Source organism: Gekko japonicus, unplaced genomic scaffold (genome assembly GCF_001447785.1).
Source record: "Gekko japonicus isolate JY-2015 unplaced genomic scaffold, Gekko_japonicus_V1.1 scaffold3913, whole genome shotgun sequence".
NCBI classification, from domain to species: Eukaryota; Metazoa; Chordata; class Lepidosauria; order Squamata; family Gekkonidae; genus Gekko; species Gekko japonicus.
In genome coordinates this window covers 39,754-52,684 of record NW_015167661.1, presented here as the reverse complement: position 1 = coordinate 52,684, position 12,931 = coordinate 39,754, and the positions used below count along the sequence as shown (strand labels likewise).

The window sequence follows — 12,931 nt, the reverse complement described above, 5'->3', positions numbered from 1 at the left end:
AAGAGCCGTGGGCCCGCAGCCGGCTGCCCAAGCTGCCGCCCATTGCAGGGAGACAGAGGCCGGTCTGATTGCCCCGCTGGGGCCTCGCTTGGCTGGGGGTCATGGCGGGAGCAGCCAACCCAGGCACCTTGACCCACCGGGGCCTCGACCCCATGCACGGGGGGGGTGCGTGCTGCTTCCCCGAGTTGGGGGGGCCCGGGAAGCGGACGGTGCCCTGCGCCCGGCTGAGCGCGCGCCCATTGCAGGGAGAGGGGCATGTCTGGCTGGCTTCCCCCGCCAGTGCCTCAGTCGGGCGGGGGTGCCGGGGGGAGGGGCGATGCCAGGTGCCTTGGCCTGTCGGAGCCTCGACCGTGCGGGGCAGGACAGCCAGCTTCACCATGGGGGGTTGGATGGAGACAGCAACCCGCACCCGCGTGTTTTCTTCAGTTCCACAACGAGCCTTCGTCCTAGTATATAATATATATATAAAATAAAATGTATTATAAAATATAAAATACGATACCACCAAACAGAACCTTTTCTGCAGCTCAGCAACCGAAAAACAAGAAAGGCTTAACTCTTCTATCGAACACATGAAATACCTGGTATTCGATGGCTCCTCTTGTTGCATCATAAGGATTCCAGCTGTAGCCTAAGTTACCACAGTGATCCACGCGACGGTCACCTCGAGACTAGACTACTGCAACGCGCTCTACATGGGGCTGCCTTTGTCTCAAATCCGGAAGCTGCAGCTGGTGCAGAATGCTGTCCAGGTAGAGGAGGGGTGGTTAAGACCGGTGAAGTTTTTTGAGACAAAAGGGCCATCAATCCTTTCCTACTGCAGTCACACAGATGCTTTGGACCTTACAAGCCCTCCCAGATGCTAACATGATATCTCTCTTTATTCCACCAGAGGATGATCAGAGGAATGAGGAGGCTGAGGAACTTCATCAGAAAAGGCCACATAGAGTTGAAAATGAAGACCTGAAAGAAAACGTCATGAATCGAGGCAGACATAAGAGAAAGAAAGACGGCCATATGGTTGAGAGGAAAGATGGAAGAAACTATAATGTACATTTTCCAAAGCACAGGATAAGGAAGGCAAGTAGATCCAATCAGTGTGGAAAGTACTTCAGAAACAGATCACAGCTCCTTGTGTACCCAAAAATACAAAGAAGGGATAAATTTTTTGATTGCTCACTGTGTGGGAGGAGATTTGGTCAGAGTATCACACTTCAGCGGCATCAGAGAACCCACACAGGGGAGAAACCTTTTGAATGCTCAGACTGTGGAAAGAGATTCACTCAGAGTGCCACTCTTCAACTGCACCGAAGAACCCACACAGGGGAGAAACCTTTTACATGCTCAGAGTGCGGGAAAAGATTCAGTCACAGTGGCAGTCTTCAACTGCACCAAAGAACCCACACAGGGGAGAAACCTTTTACATGCTCAGTGTGTGGAAAGAGATTCAGGAGGCGTAGCGATCTTCAACTGCACCAAAGAACACACACAGGGGAGAAACCTTTTGATTGCGCAGAGTGTGGAAAGAGATTCAGTCAGAGTAGCACTCTTCAAGTGCACCAAAGAACCCACACAGGGGAGAAACCTTTTGATTGTTCAGCGTGTGGAAAGCGATTCAATGTAAGGGGGAATCTTTACAAGCATCAAAAAACCCACACGGGGGAGAAACCTTTTGAATGTACAGAGTGTGGAAAGAGATTCGGTAGGATTTCCACTCTTCAGCGGCATCAAAGAACCCACACCGGGGAAAAACCTTTTGAATGTTCAGAGTGTAGAAAGAGATTCAGTGATAGTAGCACTCTTCAAGTGCACCAAAGAACCCACACAGGAGAGAAACCTTTTGAATGCTCAGTGTGTGGAAAGAGATTCAGTCAGAGTGCTGTTCTTCAACAACATCAGAGAACACACACAGGGGAGAAACCTTTTGAATGCTCAGAGTGTGGAAAGAGATTCAGTCAGCGTGCCACTCTTCAACGCCATCAAAGAACCCACACAGGGGAGAAACCTTTTGAATGCTCAGAGTGTGGAAAGAGATTCAGTCAGCGTGCCACTCTTCAACGCCATCAAAGAACCCACACAGGGGAGAAACCTTTTGAATGCTCAGAGTGTGGAAAGAGATTCAGTCAGCGTGCCACTCTTCAACGCCATCAAAGAACCCACACAGGGGAGAAACCTTTTGAATGCTCAGAGTGTGGAAAGAGATTCAGTCAGCGTGCCACTCTTCAACGCCATCAAAGAACCCACACAGGGGAGAAACCTTTTGAATGCTCAGAGTGTGGAAAGAGATTTGGTGAGAGGGGAAATCTTCACAAGCATCAAAAAGCCCACACAGGGGAGAGGCCTTTTGAATGCTCCGAGTGTGGAAAGAGATTCAGTAGGAGTTGCACTCTTCAACGACATCAAAGAACCCACACAGGGGAAAAACCTTTTGAATGCTCGGAGTGTGGAAAGAGATTCAGTGAGAATGGTACTCTTCAAAAGCACCAAAGAACCCATACAGGGGAGAAACCTTTTGAATGCTCAGAGTGCGGAAGGAGATTCAGTCAGAGCGGCACTCTTCAATATCATCAAAGAACGCACACGGGAAAAACTTTTTGAATGCTCAGAGTGTGGGAATAGTTTCAGTGAGAGTGACAGTCTTCAAAAGCATCAGATAACCCACATGGGGGAAAACTCTTTGGACATTTAGGAGGTGGTGGGCTCTCCTTTGGAAGTCTTTTAACAGAGGCTAGATGGCCATATGACAGCAATGCTGATTCTGTGAACTTTGACAGGTCAAGAGAGGGAGAGCAGGAAGGGTTGCATCAGTACTTAGTTCTTGTGATCGAATCGCCACTTTGGGTCAGGAAGCAACTGTTCTCAAGGCCAGTTTGGCTGGAGATGATTGCAGTCTTCAAGTAAGGCTGGAGATGATTGCAGTCTTCATGTAGAAGATGGAGTGGACCTATTCTCTCTTGCTCCAGATTGCAAGACTAGATCTAATGGGTGGAAATTACAAGGGAGTCATTATCGGCTAAATATCAGGAGAAACTTTCTAATGGCGTGACACGGTGGAGCTGACAAGGACGTGAGCAGGAGCTGCAGCCAGTGCGTGGCTACGCACCACGATGGGGCCTGCTGGAGGAAGCTGCTGAACTAGAGAGACCTATCCCAAGGCGCCGGGAGGCGGAACACCGACACCCAAAAAAGCCCGTGCGGAAGAAGCCGAAGAACAACTAGCCCTCCTGCCTAGGTGCCGGTAGGTTGTCACCCCCCTATAATAATGTGGCCCTAGTTAGGAATTTGAAATTGTGTGTAAACTACTCAGAGACCGGAGCGGTATATAAATTGAATGTTAAATTAAATTAAACAGTAAGAGTGGTTGAGCAGTAGAACAGACTGCCTCGGGAGGTGGTGGATGCTCCTTTGCTGGACGTTTTCAAGCGGAGGCTGGACGACCATCTTTCGGGTATGTTGTAGGGCTATCTTTCGACTACGCTCCTGGACTAGATGACCTGCAAGGTCCCTTCCAACTCTAACTTTCTATGAGTCTTTAAGGAAGACTCTGGAATCTTTGGCCCAACATCTCCCTCTCCCAGTCATTCTTTTTGGGGGAACACCCACCTCCCCTCCTGACCATGTTTCCTCCCAAGACTGGCCAAATATGTCCCTGGGCACTCAGATACAGTTGTTGTCTTTTCATAAATGTGTCACAAGGTGTCATCTCACTGTCCAAGATGTGAACTTACTCAGTTTTTTAGTTGGGAAAAATATTTATTTGCTCTCCCTCTTTGAATGAAACAGATGTTACATTTCCATCATTGCAATGCTGCAAAGGTCTGGGCCTGGTTTTTTTTATGGCTCAGTCCCTGCTCCTGGTCTTGACACTGGGTTGGGGGGGGGGGTTCCCTTAAAAAATTAGAGGATCCATGACGATCCATCTTTTATTCCCACCCACCCCGCCCCCTCATGTGCCCAAAACTTCTTATGCCACTTTCATTGTAAACATTTATCTAGCAGGCATGTGGAGTGAGCAGGGATGGGCCCCTAGTAAATTATATACATAAAATTCCCGAAACACACGTGTTGTTTTCATTAGTGGTATGCTGGATGCAGACTTACAAAGTCTGGGAGGGAACCCTGTATGGAAAATCACAGGGGACCTTTCATTTTCATCGTTAGGTGCTCCTTGGTATTCAGATCAGACCTCAGTAGGATAATGTAGCTTTTAGGAAGGAAGATGCAGCCCACCAAGATGGAGAAGACCTGCACGGTGACCAGGTATTTCCCCCTTCGTGCTCAGGGAAGTGGGGCCAAAAAGGACACTCACACACTGCAGAACACCAGCATGTGGAAGGTGGTCAAGCTTGGCTTCATTGAAGGCCCCGGGCAGTTCCCTGGTTAGGAGGGCCACCGTAAAAAAGATATCCATCAACAAAAGGGAGGGGGGAAATTACAGTGAAATAAGATGCTAAGGAAATCAATAAGGATTTATAAGGAAATTAAGTGTGTCATTATTATTTCTAAATATAACAAGACAACCAAATTATTATTCACACTCAAAAAATTAATACGTTTTAGACTTCCATGGGGCCAATAATAAAAAGATTCCACCATCATCAGAAAACTCTGCATGTTAATCCTTGAAAGGGAACTATTCTGAATCTAGATAATTTCTGTATGAAAAGAGTTTGTCTTTTTCTGAAGACTATACTGAAATGAGAGATATTATCTGGTATTTCTGGCCACTGTGTGACACAGAGTGTTGGACTGGATGGGCCTTTGGCCTGATCCAACATTTACGTTCTTAGATATATATCTGGAATCCTCATCCTACAATAAAGACTTCTTCCATAAGAATTTTCGACATGAATCAATATATGGACTTGCATTCATTCCAATTGTGTATTCTGTGTTGAATTGTATTATTATTGTGCCTTGTGGCATGGATTTTGCTTTATGATATTTTTTTGTGATAATAATTTGGTGTGTCTTGTTATAAGTATTTAGAAATACTAATGGCATGATTCATTACTTTATAAGTCTTTACTGATTTCCCCAGCGTCTTCTTTCGCAATAATCTTTTTCTTTTTTGACTGATGTTTGTATAACGTGAAAGAGACGGCAGCCAAGAAGACCATGTAGTCAAGGGCAGCAACATGGCAACAGACCCTTTGTTGCACTCCATTGCATTAGGGTCTGTCCAAGCTGGGAGTGCCTCTCAGACTCTGGGAAGTGGGGAGAGAGTCTCAACCAGATCAGTTTGAATACCAGAAAAAGAAACTCTTCCCCAGCCATTTCCTCATCCTGTCTCAAGGTTTGGTGGCTATGAAGGCCATCACTATAGGGATCATTTTGGCCAACACAGAAGAGGTGGTCACTGAAGAGAGGTTGCTGAAGGCCGTTTGTCGGAAAAGGCAGGTCGATTCAGTTATTTTCCGTAAAAAGCAGGGCTATTTTTGGGCAGGAACGCACAGGAACGGAGTTCTGGCTGGCTCCCAAGTTGGCCACACCCAGCAGGAACTCATTAGCATAATAGGCCACACCCAACAGCAGAAACTCATCAGGATTGGCTACATTAGGTAGCCTAACATGCAAAGGAGTTCCTGCTACAAAAAAGCCCAGGGTTTTGACAACAAACAAGGTAAACAGAATAATAACCAAAAGGTGGGTATGGCTGGATAACCACACTTCTGGTAACATGGGGGTGCAGCCTAATGTGCTAATGAGTTCCTGCTGTTGGGTGTGGCCTATTATGCTAATGAGTTCCTGCTGGGCTTTTTCTACAAAAAGAGCCCTGGGTGATGCGTCAGATAACGCAACAGAAGACAGAAATGGAGGAGAGGCACGGGAGGAGGAAATGCAGTGGCTCTCCAGAGTCCCGGGTGGCGGTCCTTCACATCACCTGCTATACGATCCTTTTCAGTGGAGACACCAGGGATTGAATTTGGGACTTTCCAGATGCTCTTACCTTGGAGACATGACCCCTCCCATTCTGTAGAATCTACGGATGCCCCATTCCAAGCCTGAACTGCATTCAAACCAACAACTTTTATTTAAAGGCAGAGAAGACAAGGGGTATAGAACTGTGGTTGTTGAACATGGCTGGGCTAACTTCAGACAGCAACAGGTTTTGTTGATGAGAGGGGGTGATATTCCACTCTGCACAACACAATCCCAGTTACTGCACCACACGAGATGTTCCAGTGGTGCCATCCTGTTGAGGCATTTGGTGGCAGAAGTAGGTATCAGGGGATGTGGCTTGGCCTTTTAAAAAAAATAAATTTTAATAAAGATAAACATCAAACACACATACATACATAAATGGGGGGATTCCATTACCTCATCAATTTACATGTTTAAGTACCTCATACCATATTTGTTTTCCATGTTCCACCTTGTATTCTTACGGTAGTCTTTTGCATATATTGAAAAAATAAAGTTTTTATGCTCTTTTAAAAGGTTGTACGTTTATATATTTTAACTATTATATTATTCTTCAATCCATTTATAAAATCTTGACCATGTATTTTCAGAAGTTACTTCTGTTTGTCCTTTCAAGATTAAATTTAGTTTATCCATCACAGCAGTCTCAAGCATTTTATTTAAAATTTCTTCTCTTGAAGGTACCTTGTTTCTTCTCCAATACTTCGCATACAATATTCTTGCTGTTATTACTACATGTATTATTAGGTAATGATCCTGTTTTTCACAATTTTCTGGTAAAATATTCAACAAAAACATTTCTGGTACATTAGGACTAACATTTTTTGTAATATTTCATGAATCCAAGATGAATTTTTTTAACTCTATCACAAGTCCACCACACATGAAAAAAAGGACCAACATTTTTTTGGCATTTCCAAAAGATATTGGGTAGGTTAGGGTAAAACTTTGCTAATTTTATTTATATAAAATTGCTTTGGTAATCTTTACGTTCCGTTTCCATATCTGGGACCATTGGTCCAAATCAATTTTTGACTACTTCATCTTGTGTCTTATTCCCTAACATGATTACATGCAATTTTGTAATCAGTTTCTCATCAGAATACATCAATATCTTATCCATTTGTTATTTTTGTGTAAAAACCTGTTAACTTATCCTTAACATATCTTGATTCTATTTGTACTCTGTCCCACCAGGTTACAGTGGCTTCTTTTTAAATATTTTCCGTTGGTTTTAGTTCATTTTTATTATACAAGTCTTCATATCTTATCAATGCATTTTTTTAAAAAAAGGTTTGGATTTGTAGAAGCTTCAAGTGGTGATTTTAACTTCTTCCAATACCTTCAGTAGAGCACTCCTAATGAGATGTTGCTTAAAATATTTTTGAGTATCCGCTCTTCCATACCATATAAATGCATGCCAGCCTAATAAATGTTCCTGTCCTAATTTTAATAATCTGGTATTTAATGTTCCTGTCCTAATTTTAATAATCTGGTATTTTCTACAGTTATCCATTCTTTTAACCACATCAAAGATGCTCCTCTATAGTACAAAAGCCAGTCTGGTAATGCAAATCTGTCTCTTTCTTTAGCATCTTGTAAAGCTTTAAGTTTTATTCTTGGTTTCTTATTTTGCCATATAAATTGTGCCATCAATTTATCAAGTTCTTTGAAGTATTTTTGATTTTTAACTAGCTGACCATAGTCCTGGAAAGTCTTTAACAGTTACATAATGGAGTCCAGTGGATTTCCTAAAATAAAGTTTGAAGTTTATATTCTTCTCCTCTTATTTTAAGACCTTGAATTCATGTGTCCACTCTAATCATACCTTTTTGTAATACCATTTTGCAAATATAAACAATAATGGTGAAAGTGGACATCCTTGTTTTGTTCCTTTTTGTATCTCAATATTTTGTGATAAGTCTCTATTAATAAGTACCTTAGCTTGTTGCTTGGTATAGATTGCTCTGACCATTGTAAAAAATTCTTTGCCACATTGTGAGTTTAGTAATAGCTCCAACATGAAGTTCCAACTGATGTTGTCAAAGGCTTTTTCAGCGTCTAAGAAAATTAATGTCATTTGTTTTTCTGGATGGACTTCAAAGTATTCTATTACATTTAATATAGTTCTTACATTATTTCTAAGTTGTCTTTTTGGAAGAAAGCCTGCTTGGTCTTTGTGAATTGTTTGTATCAATCCTCTTTTCAATCTTGCAGCCAAAATGGAATTATATATTTTATAATCCACATTGAAAAGTGAAATTGGCCTGTATTTCTTTCTCATCAGAATTTTCTTCAATGTTATCAAGGCTTCATTCCAAGTTTCTGGTATTTTTCTGATCTACATTTTTTATATGGGTCTCTTGAAAATGCAACATCTAGTTGCATTTTTTTTCAAATGTTGAAATATTTGTCTTCTTTTTGGAGGTGCATTCAATCCATTAACATTTATAGAAATTATCTTTATTCTTCTATCCATCTTTTGATTGTGTTTTCATATCATCTTTATTCTTCTTTTGGAGTATTATGACTATTTGGGATGTTGTAATCTTTATTGCTTGTCTGGGTTGCTGAGGTTTTTCTAGTTGTCCCTGTTGCCTCTTGTGAGCCCTGGTAATTCTCTTCTGCAGTCTCTGATTTCTCCTCTTCAGTTTCCAGGTGTTCTCTATACATTTTGATGACGTCTTCTACCTTAAAAATTGAGTTAATTCTGTGTCTTTTCCCTTTATAAGAGTACACATTCTGGGAGCAGCCATCTATATGAAATTTCATTTCTTCTCAGAATGGTTATAAGATCCATATTTTCTTTTCTCTTGCTCTCTCCCCATGGGGTTTCTTTTAAAATTTTAATTTCTGTATCTTCTATTTGTAAGGAAGTTTCATTGGCTGCTTGGAGGATTTCATCTCTAGTTGTTCTCTTATGAAATCTTACATGTACTTCCCTAGGAAGTTTGTTTCTTTTTGCATATGCTGAATTCATTCTGTAGGCAGTATCAATCTTATACACTTCAACAGTTTCTTCAGTATTCATATATTTTGCCAATGTATGCACCATGACCGTCTTTCTGTCTTCATCCTTCTTTAAGCTTCTTTGTCAATCTCTAATTTTATAAGAGCTTCCTCCATGGATCTCTGTTTGGATTCTAATGCTTCAAATTTAAGATCTGCTTCTTCTGATTTGACTGCTGTTGTAACAGCAGAGGTTACTGAATCCTGACTTTATGATTGTAGGTCTCATTAAAAGACTAGATTAGTGGCTACTGATCTGGGTATACCTGGAGACGCACCTCCTGGAGCCCCTGGAACCTTTTTTTTCCTTGTCTTTATCTGCACCAGCCATTTTGAAATAATCTATTAAGAGCAGAGAATCTCTCAAATCACCTTTCAATAAACACTTACAATCACACCACTTCTATGTTTACAAAACAATAGCTGTTATAGTCATATTAAAAGCAAAAAACAATTTCAACAAAGGCCAGGAATCTTATCAATTGTTTATAGTACAGTCAAGACAAAGTGTATTTTTATAATTTCAACAAGCAAAGGCAAAGTATGTTATGAGAATATAGCATATAAAAAAAATTCAGAGTGAGTTCCTAATAGTTCTTCCTATGATTGTTCAGCCAAAGTGTCCTCAATAAAATTGTCCTTAGGCGAAGAGCAGTCAAAGGACAATTTGGCCTAAGGACAATTTTACTGAGGACACTTTGGCTGAACAATCATAGGAAAGCATTTTCTGGACCAGAAATTAATACCAGTGAAACACCACTTGGCATATTGATTGCATCTGTGGAGGCCTCATTTGTACTTTTATTCTGTGCCTAGTGGTTTCATTTTGGAACAACTTTTTCTGGTCGTTTTTGTATTTATATTTTGTATCTGTATGATTGTACTGTACTATTACATTAGCCAATATGTTCCTCACTGTGTTTTACCCCTGAAGAAGGCCTATGCAGGCCAAAACGTGTCAGGTCCATTGGCCCTTGTGTGTTAGAATTTGGCATTTTTACATGAGGTGTGATTGGGCCTTATATATATACAAGGTAATATTGTAATTCATTGTAAAATATTGAAGGATCAATGTTGTTGTTTTTTTAAATCCCCTGAAGACAGGGTAGCTTTATTTATTTTTTGTTACACCTACCAAACTACAGAAAGTGAAAAGGGAAGGGGGAAAAAAACAAAAACATTCCAGGATTAAAGGACAGTAAATTAGACCCACACTATAACTAAAAACCCAAGAAAGGAGATCTTTCCCAGTTAGTATTCAGTTTTAAAAATTAAACGTTTCTATCAATGAGTCAGAGAATTAGCCAGTTCGTGTTAGTAATCAAGTCAGCTTAAGCGCATATCGAGCCTCTTTCATCTTCGCTCACAAGTTCTTAAAGTCTTAGAGATTACTTTGGTCCTCTAAGCCGCAAATCATATGCTTCTCTGGCCGTCGCACCACCCGCTGCACCTTGATCTTCGTCCGAGTCTTCTTTTGCAATACCTGCTCCACCTCCTTTTTCCTGTCTTTCTACTTCCGTCGATTCGAAATGCCGCTTCATCCATTCTTCAGCTTTAAAGACCGAGTCAATTTTTTCCCTTTTGTCTCTGTACTTGAACACAACACCCTCAGGAAAATTCCAGGCATATTGGATTTGGTTGATCTGCAAAAATGAAATCAGTTCCTTATATGGTTTCCTTTTCTGTCAAACCTCAAATGGAATTACCTTTAGGACCCTGATGATCGTTGCTCCAAGTTTCAGGGGGTTTGCCGCTGCCGCTGTAAGGATTAAATCCCTAGTCTGTCTTCGGAGAAACTTGACAACAATTTCGCCTGGCAGGTTATTTTGCTTAATATATTTTGAGTAAGCTCTATAAGTCACCTTAATTTCTGATTCCGCCTCTGCCGCTGAGACACCCACCGCCGGCGCGATGAGCTCTGCCATAATTTTTTTCAAGTTTTCTCCCTGTGATTCTGCAATGCCCTGAAATATGAGTGTCTTATTTGCTTTCTCCATCTGTAAGTTCAACAGTCTTCTGTCCTGGAAGTCTTGCCTCTGTTCCAACAATGCCACTTTCTTTTTAACTTTCTTGGTGTCATGCGCTGTCTCTTCCACTTGCACCGACTTCTTGGTTAACTCGGCTATCTGCTGCTGCTGCGTTGCTAGGCTTTGGTTTGAAGCGGACAACTGCTGGTTAATATCATTCAGTCTTTCGTTGATCGGCCTGAGCAGTTCCGATAGCATGGAGAACACGTCACCCATCTCTTCCGGTCTCGGACTTTGACTGCCTCGCCCTGTTCACACCAACTTTCCTCGGGCGCCGGCCATTTTCAACTTTGTTTACACTAGAAGGACCGTTTTCACCCTTCTTCAAAATAACGCCCGGTTTCCTCGCCAACGCAGCTAAGTCTCTTCTGCACTTTATCGCTTCTCTCTTCCTCCCCCCCTGCGCTTATCCATGAAGGATCAATGTTTTAATTGGACAATTTTATTTTCAAACCACAACCCTCTCTTCTTTTCCCCCAAAGCTGTTTAAAAGGACACTTTCAGCTCTTTTCCTTGCCGCTTGAAGGAGGAGGGAAAGAAATTCTTCACCCCTCCAATCCTTTGTCTTTTCAATAGATTTAAAGGGGGCTTAATCAATGAGGAGTCTGATATTGTTACTTATACATGCACTCACAGTACTAATGTCCTTAGGCAGTTCAGTTGGAATTTCCTGCTTCTCCCCCTCACCCAGGTAGTCACAGCTTCACAAAGGAGCGCATCACAAAGGACTCGATTTGGACCTCCCGCGAGCAGTAGCAAGCGGGCAAAGGTCCTGGATCGTCCTGAAGCAAGAACTATATGAGAGCGCCCGTAGCAGCTATGAGTGCCTTGGCCTTTTTTGAATAATTCTTCAAGGACCAGACTCTAAGGGTTGACAAAGGAAACCAGCTATGTTCAGTGGGGGGAAGCTGACGTGTGGGGTACCACACGTGCAATCTTATCCCCTATGTATTTTTATACAGTTCCTTTTGAATGCTAAGCAGAAGTGTTCACTCTAGAATTCTCAGATATCTCTATATGGGGGGGGGGGAATAACGCAAGAGAATCCATGCTGGATCAGGCCAATGGCCCATCCAATCCAGCACTCTGTGTCACACAGTGGCCCAAACCCAGGTGCCATCAGTAGGAGAAATCCTAGTCAATCCTTGTGACTGTATCTCTTTTAGCCCCAACAGGCCATGCTGAACCAGTAACAGATTCAATACTTTTTCCAAGTATGCAGTTTATTGAGGCACAAGACCTGATTCTCCCAGGAATACAGGGAATATTAGTGGCATGAATGCTCAGAACAGAATCAATACACACAATGAAAGTCAAAGCCACAGAAACCAGGCAGCCAGTCTACCGTAATGCACTTTACATGGGTTCAGCCTTGAAGCCAGAATCTCCACCTGGTACAGAATGTCGAGCTGGATTACTATTGAAAATGAGGCACAGAATGCATTTGATAAATTTCGGAGCTGCTCCTTTGGAGATTTAGTTTTTCAGTTTAGGTCAAGGTGCTGGCTATAAAGTCCACAAAGGAACATTCATGTGTCAGCAAGCTGCCATGGTGTTCTGTGTTGGTTGTATCTCTGTACAGTTGCTAAACCCCCCCCTGTCTGTGCGCCTGTATTTTACTCTGCTGTAATGCTTAAGCCAAACAACTGGAGGATGTATTGGGGGAGTACGCTTTACTGCCAGCTTGTTGCTTTTAGAGCCTGGGAACTGCACCTGTATTATGTCTGGAGATAGCCTGGTTCTCAGGGAATGAGCGCGCAACCAATTCCTTTCACCCGCCAGCGGGAACGTGACCCATTGGTTCTGTACCTGTTTCAAATCCCTTTATTATGCTTGCCCTAACCGTTTGTAGTCAGTTCTAACAAAGAACGTGTTTGAGTGTCTTTCCAACGCTTTGAAATAAATTTTGCTTTTCTTTAAACGTGGATTTATTCTCGATGCTTGGGGATCCAACATATTGTTAGAACTCC

At 42.1% G+C, this 12,931-nt stretch overlaps 1 pseudogene; it reads left to right on the top strand.

The window, feature by feature from the left end:
• Positions 1-2,689, top strand: part of LOC107112907 — a 64,689-nt pseudogene extending 62,000 nt beyond the window's left edge.
• Positions 2,690-12,931: the final 10,242 nt, after the last annotated feature.